Source organism: Stenella coeruleoalba (assembly GCF_951394435.1).
Source record: "Stenella coeruleoalba genome assembly, contig: scaffold_167, whole genome shotgun sequence".
Lineage (NCBI taxonomy): Eukaryota > Metazoa > Chordata > Mammalia > Artiodactyla > Delphinidae > Stenella > Stenella coeruleoalba.
The window spans coordinates 185,990-199,263 of record NW_027645977.1 but is presented as its reverse complement, the minus strand read 5'-3'; the positions used below and the strand labels follow the sequence as shown (position 1 = coordinate 199,263).

The following is a 13,274-nucleotide window of genomic DNA, read 5'->3' as shown; positions in this document are numbered from 1 at the left end:
TCTTCAACTCGCTTTCTTGTGACCTGGCCGCAACACCGCAGAATGGCTTCAGGTCCTAATCTGGTTCCGGCACGGCACACTGAGCCTTTGGTTATTTCCTCTTCCTGGTGGGAAATGAGAGTTAAATTTGCCCGTCCAGACACCTCCAGCTAGCCTCTCATTGGTTCTCGCTATTCCTGTTCATCTTCTGCAGAAATTGCAAACTGGGCCAAACAGGAGGTTAAAGGCGCTGACTTTCCAAGTGGGGAGAGTGTTAGTAAAGCGTCTGGAATGTTGCACCCGAGTACCAGGGGAGGAAAACTGAGACATATTTGAACACGTCTCCCATTCACATGGTTGATCATACTTGGGTTCCACATGCATGTTTTAGCTGAAGGAAGAATACCTAAAACCTGGGTAGTTGAAACCCGTGGAATGGGTACCATGCAATATGACTTCAAAGGGTCTTCATTTGCTCACCGAACCTCTCCAATCCTATCACTGCTGCGTTTATGAACCTGTACACATGCTTGATTCTCTTTCGGAGACATAGCAATCCATAGGTTTTAAGATACTTACTAGTCAGGTACATTCTTAGGCGTTTAATATGCGGTGTTGAGTCCATTTCGTTGAGCAAGGAGTAGCTCTTGTCTATTCCATATTTGGCTTAAGGAACTTTATCTGTGCTCATTTCAATCTCTGGTTTTATGCAGCACCCCAACTCACCTTTACCCTTAAGCAAGCATAAGTTGGTTTTCTAAATTTGAGACCTTGTTCTGTTCTGTAATTCAGTTCCTGTGTAGCCAAGTTTACATTCCGTGTATTAGTGATATCTTATGATGTTTCTTTTTCTGTGTGACTTATTTCAGTTAGAATCATCATACCTGAATCCACTCATTGTGCTGCTAAAGGCCTGATGACACAGATTTCATTGCTGAGTGATATTGCTTTGTAAGTAAATACCACAACTTCTTTATCCATTTTTCACTTTCTGTGATGTTGAACTTGTACTGTAAACGAGGTTCTTGTAAACAGAGCCGTTCCAAACTTTGGGGTGGCTGTGTCTTTTTGATTTTAAATTCCCTAAGCAGAGGACCATAAGTGGAAGTGCCCTAGGCTCTGTTGCTTTGTTTTTTAGATGTTTCAGGAAACACCATACACTTCTCCCGAGTGGTTGTTGGCAATTTACATCCCGCCCTTCAGCATAACAAGGCTCCCAGTTCTCCATGGCCTGTCCTGCCTTTCTGGATTTTACACTTTTTTCAGATGGCCCTTTTGACAGGGGGGAAGTGAGACTTCATTGTAGTGCAGATTTCCTTTGCAAGCTTGCTTGGTTGGCCAAAAAGTGCGTATGCGTTTTTTCCTGAATATATTCAGGAAAAAACGCATACACCCTTTTTGGCCAAGTGCATCATTGTGGACGTTCTGCCTCTTTTCCTATGCTTTCAATGCAATTCCAGTCTACCTCCTGAAATCGGTTTCCTGCAATTCTGCCCCGCTTTCAAGTCCTCTTGGCAGCCTTACTTCAGTATATTTTTGGACGATAGCTGTCATTTATAACTCTGCAGGTTTGTGAATTACAGTGCCCCTGAGCTCCTTTCTTCAACTCGCTTTCTTTTGAGCTGGCCGCAACACCGCAGGATGGCTTCAGGCCCTAATCTGGTTCCGGTACGGCATGCTGAGCCTTTGGTTATTTCCTCTTCCTGGTGGGAAATGAGAGTTAAATTTGCCCGTCCAGACACCTCCAGCTAGTCTCTCATTGGTTCTCGCTCTTCCTGTTCATCTTCCGCAGAAATTGCAAACTGGGCCAAACAGGAGGTTAAAGGGACTGACTCTCCAAGTCGGGAGAGTGTTAGTAAAGCGTCTGGAATGTTGCACACGAGTACCAGGGTACGAAAACTGAGACATATTTGAACACGTCTCCCGATCACATGGTTGATCATAGTCTAGGTTCCACATGCATGTTTTAGCTGAAGGAAGAATACCTTAAACCTGGGTATTTGAAACCCGTGGAATGGGTACCATGTAATATGACTTCAAAGGGTCTTCATTTGCTCACCGAACCTCTCCAATCCTATCACTGCTGCGTTTATGCCCCTGTACACATGCTTGATTCTCTTTTGGAGACATAGCAATCCATAGGTTTTAAGATACTTACTAGTCAGGTACATTCTTAGGCGTTTAATATGGGGTGTTGAGTCCATTTCGTTGAGCAAGGAGTAGCTCTTGTCTATTCCATATTTGGCTTAAGGAACTTTATCTGTGCTCATTTCAATCTCTGGTTTTATGCAGCACCCCAACTCACCTTTCCCCTTAAGCAAGCATAAGTTTGTTTTCTAAATTTGAGACCCTGTTCTGTTCTGTAATTCAGTTCCTGTGTAGCCAAGTTTACATTCCGTGTATTACTGATATCTTATGATGTTTCTTTTTCTGTGTGACTTATTTCAGTTAGAATCATCATACCTGAATCCACTCATTGTGCTGCTAAGGGCCTGATGACACAGATTTCATTGCTGAGTGATATTGCTTTGTAAGTAATGACCACAACTTTTTTATCCATTTTTCACTTTCTGCGATGTTGAACTTGTACTGTAAACGAGGTTCTTGTAAACAGAGCCGTTCCAAACTTTGGGGTGGCTGTGTCTTTTTGATTTTAAATTCCCTAAGCTATAGGACCATAAGTGGAAGTGCCCTAGGCTCTGTTGCTTTGTTTTTTAGATGTTTCAGGAAACACCATACACTTCTCCTGAGTGTCTGTTGGCAATTTACATCCCGCCCATCAGCATAACAAGGCTCCCAGTTCTCCATGGCCTGTCCTGCCTTTCTGGATTTTACCCTTTTTTCAGATGGCCCTTTTGACCGGGGGGAAGTGAGACTTCATTGTAGTGCAGATTTCCTTTGCAAGCTTGCTTGGTTGGCCAAAAAGGGCGTATGCGTTTTTTCCTGAATATATTCAGGAAAAAACGCATACGCCCTTTTTGGCCAAGTGCATCATTGTGGACGTTCTGCCTCTTTTCCTATGCTTTCAATGCAATTCGAGTCTACCTCCTGAAATCGGTTTCCTGCAATTCTGCCCCGCTTTCAAGTCCTCTTGGCAGCCTTACTTCAGTCTATTTTTGGACGATAGCTGTCATTTATAACTCTGCAGGTTTGTGAATTACAGTGCCCCTGAGCTCCTTTCTTCAACTCGCTTTCTTGTGACCTGGCCGCAACACTGCAGGATGGCTTCAGGCCCTAATCTGGTTCCGGCCCGGCATGCTGAGCCTTTGGTTAATTCCTCTTCCTGGTGGTAAATGAAATTTGAATTTGCCCGTCCAGACACCTCCAGCTAGCCTCTCATTGGTTCTCGCTATTCCTGTTCATCTTCCGCAGAAATTGCAAACTGGGCCAAACAGGAGGTTAAAGGGACTGACTCTCCAAGTGGGGAGAGTGTTAGTAAAGCGTCTGGAATGTTGCACCCGAGTACCAGGGGAGGAAAACTGAGACATATTTGAACACGTCTCCCATTCACATGGTGGATCATACTCTGGGTTCCACATGCATGTTTTAGCTGAAGGAAGAATACCTTAAACCTGGAGAGTTGAAAACCGTGTAATGGGTACCATGCAATATGACTTCAAAGGGTCTTCATTTGCTCACCGAACCTCTCCAATCCTATCACTGCTGCGTTTATGGCCCTGTACACACGCTTGATTCTCTTTTGGAGACATAGCAATCCATAGGTTTTAAGATACTTACTAGTCAGGTACATTCTTAGGCGTTTAATATGGGGTTTTGAATCCATTTCGTTGAGCAAGGAGTAGCTCTTGTCTATTCCATATTTGGCTTAAGGAACTTTATCTGTGCTCATTTCAATCTCTGGTTTTATGCAGCACCCCAACTCACCTTTCCCCTTAAGCAAGCATAAGTTGGTTTTCTAAATTTGAGACCCTGTTCTGTTTTGGAATGCAGTTCCTGTGTAGCCAAGTTTACATTCCGTGTATTAGTGATATCTTATGATGTTTCTTTTTCTGTGTGACTTATTTCAGTTAGAATCATCATACCTGAATCCACTCATTGTGCTGCTAAGGGCCTGATGACACAGATTTCATTGCTGAGTGATATTGCTTTGTAAGTAAATACCACAACTTCTTTATCCATTTTTCACTTTCTGCGATGTTGAACTTGTACTGTAAACGAGGTTCTTGTAAACAGAGCCGTTCCAAACTTTGGGGTGGCTGTGTCTTTTTCATTTTAATTTCCCTAAGCTATAGGACCATAAGTGGAAGTGCCCTAGGTTCTGTTGCTTTGTTTTTTAGTTGTTTCAGGAAACACCATACACTTCTCCCAAGTGGTTCTTGGCAATTTACATCCCGCCCATCAGCATAACAAGGCTCCCAGTTCTCCATGGCCTGTCCTGCCTTTCTGGATTTTACACTTTTTTCAGATGGCCCTTTTGACCGGGGGGAAGTGAGACTTCATTGTAGTGCAGATTTCCTTTGCAAGTTTGCTTGGTTGGCCAAAAAGGGCGTATGCGTTTTTTCCTGAATATATTCAGGAAAAAACGCATACGCCCTTTTTGGCCAAGTGCATCATTGTGGACGTTCTGCCTCTTTTCCTATGCTTTCAATGCAATTCCAGTCTACCTCCTGAAATCGGTTTCCTGCAATTCTGCCCCGCTTTCAAGTCCTCTTGGCAGCCTTACTTCAGTCTATTTTTGGACGATAGCTGTCATTTATAACTCTGCAGGTTTGTGAATTACAGTGCCCCTGAGCTCCTTTCTTCAACTCGCTTTCTTGTGACCTGGCCGCAACACCGCAGGATGGCTTCAGGCCCTAATCTGGTTCCGGCCCGGCATGCTGAGCCTTTGGTTAATTCCTCTTCCTGGTGGGAAATGAGAGTTGAATTTGCCCGTCCAGACACCTCCAGCTAGCCTCTCATTGGTTCTCGCTATTCCTGTTCATCTTCCGCAGAAATTGCAAACTGGGCCAAACAAGAGGTTAAAGGGACTGACTCTCCAAGTCGGGAGAGTGTTAGTAAAGCGTCTGGAATGTTGCACACGAGTACCAGGGGAGGAAAACTGAGACATATTTGAACACGTCTCCCGTTCACATGGTTGATCATACTCTGGGTTCCACATGCATGTTTTAGCTGAAGGAAGAATACCTTAAACCTGGAGAGTTGAGACCCGTGTAATGGGTACCATGCAATATGACTTCAAAGGGTCTTCATTTGCTCACCGAACCTCTCCAATCCTATCACTGCTGCGTTTATGGCCCTGTACACACGCTTGATTCTCTTTTGGAGACATAGCAATCCATAGGTTTTAAGATACTTACTAGTCAGGTACATTCTTAGGCGTTTAATATGGGGTTTTGAGTCCATTTCGTTGAGCAAGGAGTAGCTCTTGTCTATTCCATATTTGGCTTAAGGAACTTTATCTGTGCTCATTTCAATCTCTGGTTTTATGCAGCACCCCAACTCACCTTTCCCCTTAAGCAAGCATAAGTTGGTTTTCTAAATTTGAGACCCTGTTCTGTTTTGGAATGCAGTTCCTGTGTAGCCAAGTTTACATTCCGTGTATTAGTGATATCTTATGATGTTTCTTTTTCTGTGTGACTTATTTCAGTTAGAATCATCATACCTGAATCCACTCATTGTGCTGCTAAGGGCCTGATGACACAGATTTCATTGCTGAGTGATATTGCTTTGTAAGTAAATACCACAACTTCTTTATCCATTTTTCACTTTCTGCGATGTTGAACTTGTACTGTAAACGAGGTTCTTGTAAACAGAGCCGTTCCAAACTTTGGGGTGGCTGTGTCTTTTTCATTTTAATTTCCCTAAGCTATAGGACCATAAGTGGAAGTGCCCTAGGTTCTGTTGCTTTGTTTTTTAGTTGTTTCAGGAAACACCATACACTTCTCCCAAGTGGTTCTTGGCAATTTACATCCCGCCCATCAGCATAACAAGGCTCCCAGTTCTCCATGGCCTGTCCTGCCTTTCTGGATTTTACACTTTTTTCAGATGGCCCTTTTGACCGGGGGGAAGTGAGACTTCATTGTAGTGCAGATTTCCTTTGCAAGCTTGCTTGGTTGGCCAAAAAGGGCGTATGCGTTTTTTCCTGAATATATTCAGGAAAAAACGCATACGCCCTTTTTGGCCAAGTGCATCATTGTGGACGTTCTGCCTCTTTTCCTATGCTTTCAATGCAATTCCAGTCTACCTCCTGAAATCGGTTTCCTGCAATTCTGCCCCGCTTTCAAGTCCTCTTGGCAGCCTTACTTCAGTCTATTTTTGGACGATAGCTGTCATTTATAACTCTGCAGGTTTGTGAATTACAGTGCCCCTGAGCTCCTTTCTTCAACTCGCTTTCTTGTGACCTGGCCGCAACACCACAAGATGGCTTCAGGCCCTAATCTGGTTCCGGCCCGGCATGCTGAGCCTTTGGTCAATTCCTCTTCCTGGTGGGAAATGAGAGTTGAATTTGCCCGTCCAGACACCTCCAGCTAGCCTCTCATTGGTTCTCGCTACTCCTGTTCATCTTCCGCAGAAATTGCAAACTGGGCCAAACAGGAGGTTAAAGGGACTGACTCTCCAAGTCGGGAGAGTGTTAGTAAAGCGTCTGGAATGTTGCACCCGAGTACCAGGGGAGGAAAACTGAGACATATTTGAACACGTCTCCCGTTCACATGGTTGATCATACTCTGGGTTCCACATGCATGTTTTAGCTGAAGGAAGAATACCTTAAACCTGGAGAGTTGAGACCCGTGTAATGGGTACCATGCAATATGACTTCAAAGGGTCTTCATTTGCTCACCGAACCTCTCCAATCCTATCACTGCTGCGTTTATGCCCCTGTACACACGCTTGATTCTCTTTTGGAGACATAGCAATCCATAGGTTTTAAGATACTTACTAGTCAGGTACATTCTTAGGCGTTTAATATGGGGTTTTTTGTCCATTTCGTTGAGCAAGGAGTAGCTCTTGTCTATTCCATATTTGGCTTAAGGAACTTTATCTGTGCTCATTTCAATCTCTGGTTTTATGCAGCACCCCAACTCACCTTTCCCCTTAAGCAAGCATAAGTTGGTTTTCTAAATTTGAGACCCTGTTCTGTTTTGGAATGCAGTTCCTGTGTAGCCAAGTTTACATTCCGTGTATTAGTGATATCTTATGATGTTTCTTTTTCTGTGTGACTTATTTCAGTTAGAATCATCATACCTGAATCCACTCATTGTGCTGCTAAGGGCCTGATGACACAGATTTCATTGCTGAGTGATATTGCTTTGTAAGTAAATACCACAACTTCTTTATCCATTTTTCACTTTCTGCGATGTTGAACTTGTACTGTAAACGAGGTTCTTGTAAACAGAGCCGTTCCAAACTTTGGGGTGGCTGTGTCTTTTTGATTTTAATTTCCCTAAGCTATAGGACCATAAGTGGAAGTGCCCTAGGCTCTGATGCTTTGTTTTTTAGATGTTTCAGGAAACACCATACACTTCTCCCGAGTGTCTGTTGGCAATTTACGTCCCACCCATCAGCATAACAAGGCTCCCAGTTCTCCATGGCCTGTCCTGCCTTTCTGGAGTTTACACTTTTTTCAGACGGCCCTTTTGACCGGGGAGAACTGAGACTTCATTGTAGTGCAGATTTCCTTTGCAAGTTTGCTTGGTTGGCCAAAAAGCGCGTATGCGTTTTTTCCTGAATATATTCAGGAAAAAACGCATACGCCCTTTTTGGCCAAGTGCATCATTGTGGACGTTCTGCCTCTTTTCCTATGCCTTCAATGGAATTCCAGTCTACCTCCTGAAATCGGTTTCCTGCAATTCTGCCCCGCTTTCAAGTCCTCTTGGCAGCCTTACTTCAGTCTATTTTTGGACGATAGCTGTCATTTATAACTCTGCAGGTTTGTGAATTACAGTGCCCCTGAGCTCCTTTCTTCAACTCGCTTTCTTGTGACCTGGCTGCAACACCGCAGGATGTCTACAGGCCCTAATCTGGTTCCGGCACGGCACGCTGAGCCTTTGGTTAATTCCTCTTCCTGGTGGGCAATTAGAGTTAAATTTGCCCATCCAGACACCTCCAGCTAGTCTCTCATTGGTTCTCGCTATTCCTGTTCATCTTCCGCAGAAATTGCAAACTGGGCCAAACAGGAGGTTAAAGGGACTGACTCTCCAAGTGGGGAGAGTGTTAGTAAAGCGTCTGGAATGTTGAACCCGAGTACCAGGGTACGAAAACTGAGACATATTTGAACACGTCTCCCGATCACATGGTTGATCATAATCTAGGTTCCACATGCATGTTTTAGCTGAAGGAACAATACCTTAAACCTGGAGAGTTGAGACCCGTGGAATGGGTACCATGCAATATGACTTCAAAGGGTCTTCATTTGCTCACCGAACCTCTCCAATCCTATCACTGCTGCTTTTATGCCCCTGTACACACGCTTGATTCTCTTTTGGAGACATAGCAATCCATAGGTTTTAAGATACTTACTAGTCAGGTACATTCTTAGGCGTTTAATATGGGGTTTTGAGTCCATTTCGTTGAGCAAGGAGTAGCTCTTGTCTATTCCATATTTGGCTTAAGGAACTTTATCTGTGCTCATTTCAATCTCTGGTTTTATGCAGCACCCCAACTCACCTTTCCCCTTAAGCAAGCATAAGTTGGTTTTCTAAATTTGAGACCCTGTTCTGTTTTGGAATGCAGTTCCTGTGTAGCCAAGTTTACATTCCGTGTATTAGTGATATCTTATGATGTTTCTTTTTCTGTGTGACTTATTTCAGTTAGAATCATCATACCTGAATCCACTCATTGTGCTGCTAAGGGCCTGATGACACAGATTTCATTGCTGAGTGATATTGCTTTGTAAGTAAATACCACAACTTCTTTATCCATTTTTCACTTTCTGCGATGTTGAACTTGTACTGTAAACGAGGTTCTTGTAAACAGAGCCATTCCAAACTTTGGGGTGGCTGTGTCTTTTTCATTTTAATTTCCCTAAGCTATAGGACCATAAGTGGAAGTGCCCTAGGTTCTGTTGCTTTGTTTTTTAGTTGTTTCAGGAAACACCATACGCTTCTCCCAAGTGGTTGTTGGCAATTTACATCCCGCCCATCAGCATAACAAGGCTCCCAGTTCTCCATGGCCTGTCCTGCCTTTCTGGATTTTACCCTTTTTCAGATGGCCCTTTTGACCGGGGGAAGTGAGACTTCATTGTAGTGCAGATTTCCTTTGCAAGCTTGCTTGGTTGGCCAAAAAGGGCGTATGCGTTTTTTCCTGAATATATTCAGGAAAAAACGCATACGCCCTTTTTGGCCAAGTGCATCATTGTGGACGTTCTGCCTCTTTTCCTATGCTTTCAATGCAATTCCAGTCTACCTCCTGAAATCGGTTTCCTGCAATTCTGCCCCGCTTTCAAGTCCTCTTGGCAGCCTTACTTCAGTCTATTTTTGGACGATAGCTGTCATTTATAACTCTGCAGGTTTGTGAATTACAGTGCCCCTGAGCTCCTTTCTTCAACTCGCTTTCTTGTGACCTGGCCGCAACACCGCAGGATGGCTTCAGGCCCTAATCTGGTTCCGGCCCGGCATGCTGAGCCTTTGGTTAATTCCTCTTCCTGGTGGGAAATGAGAGTTGAATTTGCCCGTCCAGACACCTCCAGCTAGCCTCTCATTGGTTCTCGCTATTCCTGTTCATCTTCCGCAGAAATTGCAAACTGGGCCAAACAGGAGGTTAAAGGGACTGACTCTCCAAGTGGGGAGAGTGTTAGTAAAGCGTCTGGAATGTTGCACCCGAGTACCAGGGGAGGAAAACTGAGACATATTTGAACACGTCTCCCGTTCACATGGTTGATCATACTCTGGGTTCCACATGCATGTTTTAGCTGAAGGAAGAATACCTTAAACCTGGAGAGTTGAGACCCGTGTAATGGGTACCATGCAATATGACTTCAAAGGGTCTTCATTTGCTCACCGAACCTCTCCAATCCTATCACTGCTGCGTTTATGCCCCTGTACACACGCTTGATTCTCTTTTGGAGACATAGCAATCCATAGGTTTTTAGATACTTACTAGTCAGGTACATTCTTAGGCGTTTAATATGGGGTTTTGAGTCCATTTCGTTGAGCAAGGAGTAGCTCTTGTCTATTCCATATTTGGCTTAAGGAACTTTATCTGTGCTCATTTCAATCTCTGGTTTTATGCAGCACCCCAACTCACCTTTCCCCTTAAGCAAGCATAAGTTGGTTTTCTAAATTTGAGACCCTGTTCTGTTTTGGAATGCAGTTCCTGTGTAGCCAAGTTTACATTCCATGTATTAGTGATATCTTATGATGTTTCTTTTTCTGTGTGACTTATTTCAGTTAGAATCATCATACCTGAATCCACCAATTGTGCTGCTAAGGGCCTGATGACACAGATTTCATTGCTGAGTGATATTGCTTTGTAAGTAAATACCACAACTTCTTTATCCATTTTTCACTTTTTGTGATGTTGAACTTGTACTGTAAACGAGGTTCTTGTAAACAGAGCCATTCCAAACTTTGGGGTGGCTGTGTCTTTTTCATTTTAATTTCCCTAAGCTATAGGACCATAAGTGGAAGTGCCCTAGGTTCTGTTGCTTTGTTTTTTAGTTGTTTCAGGAAACACCATACACTTCTCCCAAGTGGTTCTTGGCAATTTACATCCCGCCCATCAGCATAACAAGGCTCCCAGTTCTCCATGGCCTGTCCTGCCTTTCTGGATTTTACACTTTTTTCAGATGGCCCTTTTGACCGGGGGGAAGTGAGACTTCATTGTAGTGCAGATTTCCTTTGCAAGCTTGCTTGGTTGGCCAAAAAGGGCGTATGCGTTTTTTCCTGAATATATTCAGGAAAAAACGCATACGCCCTTTTTGGCCAAGTGCATCATTGTGGACGTTCTGCCTCTTTTCCTATGCTTTCAATGCAATTCCAGTCTACCTCCTGAAATCGGTTTCCTGCAATTCTGCCCCGCTTTCAAGTCCTCTTGGCAGCCTTACTTCAGTCTATTTTTGGACGATAGCTGTCATTTATAACTCTGCAGGTTTGTGAATTACAGTGCCCCTGAGCTCCTTTCTTCAACTCGCTTTCTTGTGACCTGGCCGCAACACCGCAGGATGGCTTCAGGCCCTAATCTGGTTCCGGCCCGGCATGCTGAACCTTTGGTTAATTCCTCTTCCTGGTGGGAAATGAGAGTTGAATTTGCCCGTCCAGACACCTCCAGCTAGCCTCTCATTGGTTCTCGCTATTCCTGTTCATCTTCCGCAGAAATTGCAAACTGGGCCAAACAGGAGGTTAAAGGGACTGACTCTCCAAGTGGGGAGAGTGTTAGTAAAGCGTCTGGAATGTTGCACCCGAGTACCAGGGTACGAAAACTGAGACATATTTGAACACGTCTCCCGATCACATGGTTGATCATACTCTAGGTTCCACATGCATGTTTTAGATGAAGGAAGAATACCTTAAACCTGGGTAGTTGAAACCCGTGGAATGGGTACCATGCAATATGACTTCAAAGGGTCTTCATTTGCTCACGAACCTCTCCAATCCTATCACTGCTGCGTTTATGCCCCTGTACACATGCTTGATTCTCCTTCGGAGACATAGCAATCCATAGGTTTTAAGATACTTACTAGTCAGGTGCATTCTTAGGCGTTTAATATGGGGTTTTGTGTCCATTTCGTTGAGCAAAGAGTAGCTCTTGTGTATTCCATATTTGGCTTAAGGAACTTTATCTGTGCTCATTTCAATCTCTGGTTTTATGCAGCACCCCAACTCACCTTTCACCTTAAGCAAGCATAAGTTGGTTTTCTAAATTTGAGACCCTGTTCTGTTTTGGAATGCAGTTCCTGTGTAGCCAAGTTTACATTCCGTGTATTAGTGATATCTTATGATGTTTCTTTTTCTGTGTGACTTATTTCAGTTAGAATCATCATACCTGAATCCACTCATTATGCTGCTACGGGCCTGATGACATAGATTTCATTGCTGAGTGATACTGCATTGTACGTAAGTACCACAAGTTCTTTATCCATTTTTCACTTTCTGTGATATTGAACTTGTACGGTAAACGAGGTTCTTGTAAACGGAGGCGTCCCAAACTTTGGGGTGGCTGTGTCTTTTTGATTTTAATTTCCCTAAGCTATAGGACCATAAGGGCAAGTGCCCTCGGCTCTGTTGCTTTGTTTTTTAGATGTTTCAGGAAACACCATACACTTCTCCTGAGTGTCTGTTGGCAAATTACATCCCGCCCATCAGCATAACAAGGCTCCCAGTTCTCCATGGCCTGTCCTGCCTTTCTGGATTTTACACTTTTTTCAGATGGCCCTTTTGACCGGGGGGAAGTGAGACTTCATTGTAGTGCAGATTTCCTTTGCAAGTTTGCTTGGTTGGCCGAAAAGGGCGTATGCGTTTTTTCCTGAATATATTCAGGAAAAAACGCATACGCCCTTTTTGGCCAAGTGCATCATTGTGGACGTTCTGCCTCTTTTCCTATGCTTTCAATGCAATTCCAGTCTACCTCCTGAAATCGGTTTCCTGCAATTCTGCCCCGCTTTCAAGTCCTCTTGGCAGCCTTACTTCAGTGTATTTTTGGACGATAGCTGTCATTTATAACTCTGCAGGTTTGTGAATTACAGTGCCCCTGAGCTCCTTTCTTCAACTCGCTTTCTTGTGGCCTGGCCGCAACACCGCAGGATGTCTTCAGGCCCTAATCTGGTTCTGGCACGGCACGCTGAGCCTTTGGTTAATTCCTCTTCCTGGTGGGAAATGAGAGTTAAATTTGCCCGTCCAGACACCTCCAGCTATTCTTTCATTGGTTCTCGCTATTCCTGTTCATCTTCCACAGAAATTGCAAACTGGGCCAAACAGGAGGTTAAAGGGACTGACTCTCCAAGTCGGGAGAGTGTTAGTAAAGCGTCTGGAATGTTGCACCCGAGTACCAGGGGAGGAAAACTGAGACATATTTGAACACGTCTCCCGTTCACATGGTTGATCATACTCTGGGTTCCACATGCATGTTTTAGCTGAAGGAAGAATACCTTAAACCTGGAGAGTTGAGACCCGTGTAATGGGTACCATGCAATATGACTTCAAAGGGTCTTCATTTGCTCACCGAACCTCCCCAATCCTATCACTGCTGCGTTTATGCCCCTGTACACACGCTTGATTCTCTTTTGGAGACATATCAATCCATAGGTTTTAAGATACTTACTAGTCAGGTACATTCTTAGGCGTTTAATATGGGGTTTTGAGTCCATTTCGTTGAGCAAGGAGTAGCTCTTGTCTATTCCA

At 44.0% G+C, this 13,274-nt stretch overlaps 1 long non-coding RNA gene across 1 annotated transcript in view; it reads left to right on the top strand.

Annotated features, from left to right (window-relative positions):
• Window positions 1-13,274, top strand: part of LOC307181417 — a 234,347-nt gene that overhangs the window by 57,561 nt on the left and 163,512 nt on the right. The window lies entirely within an intron of this gene.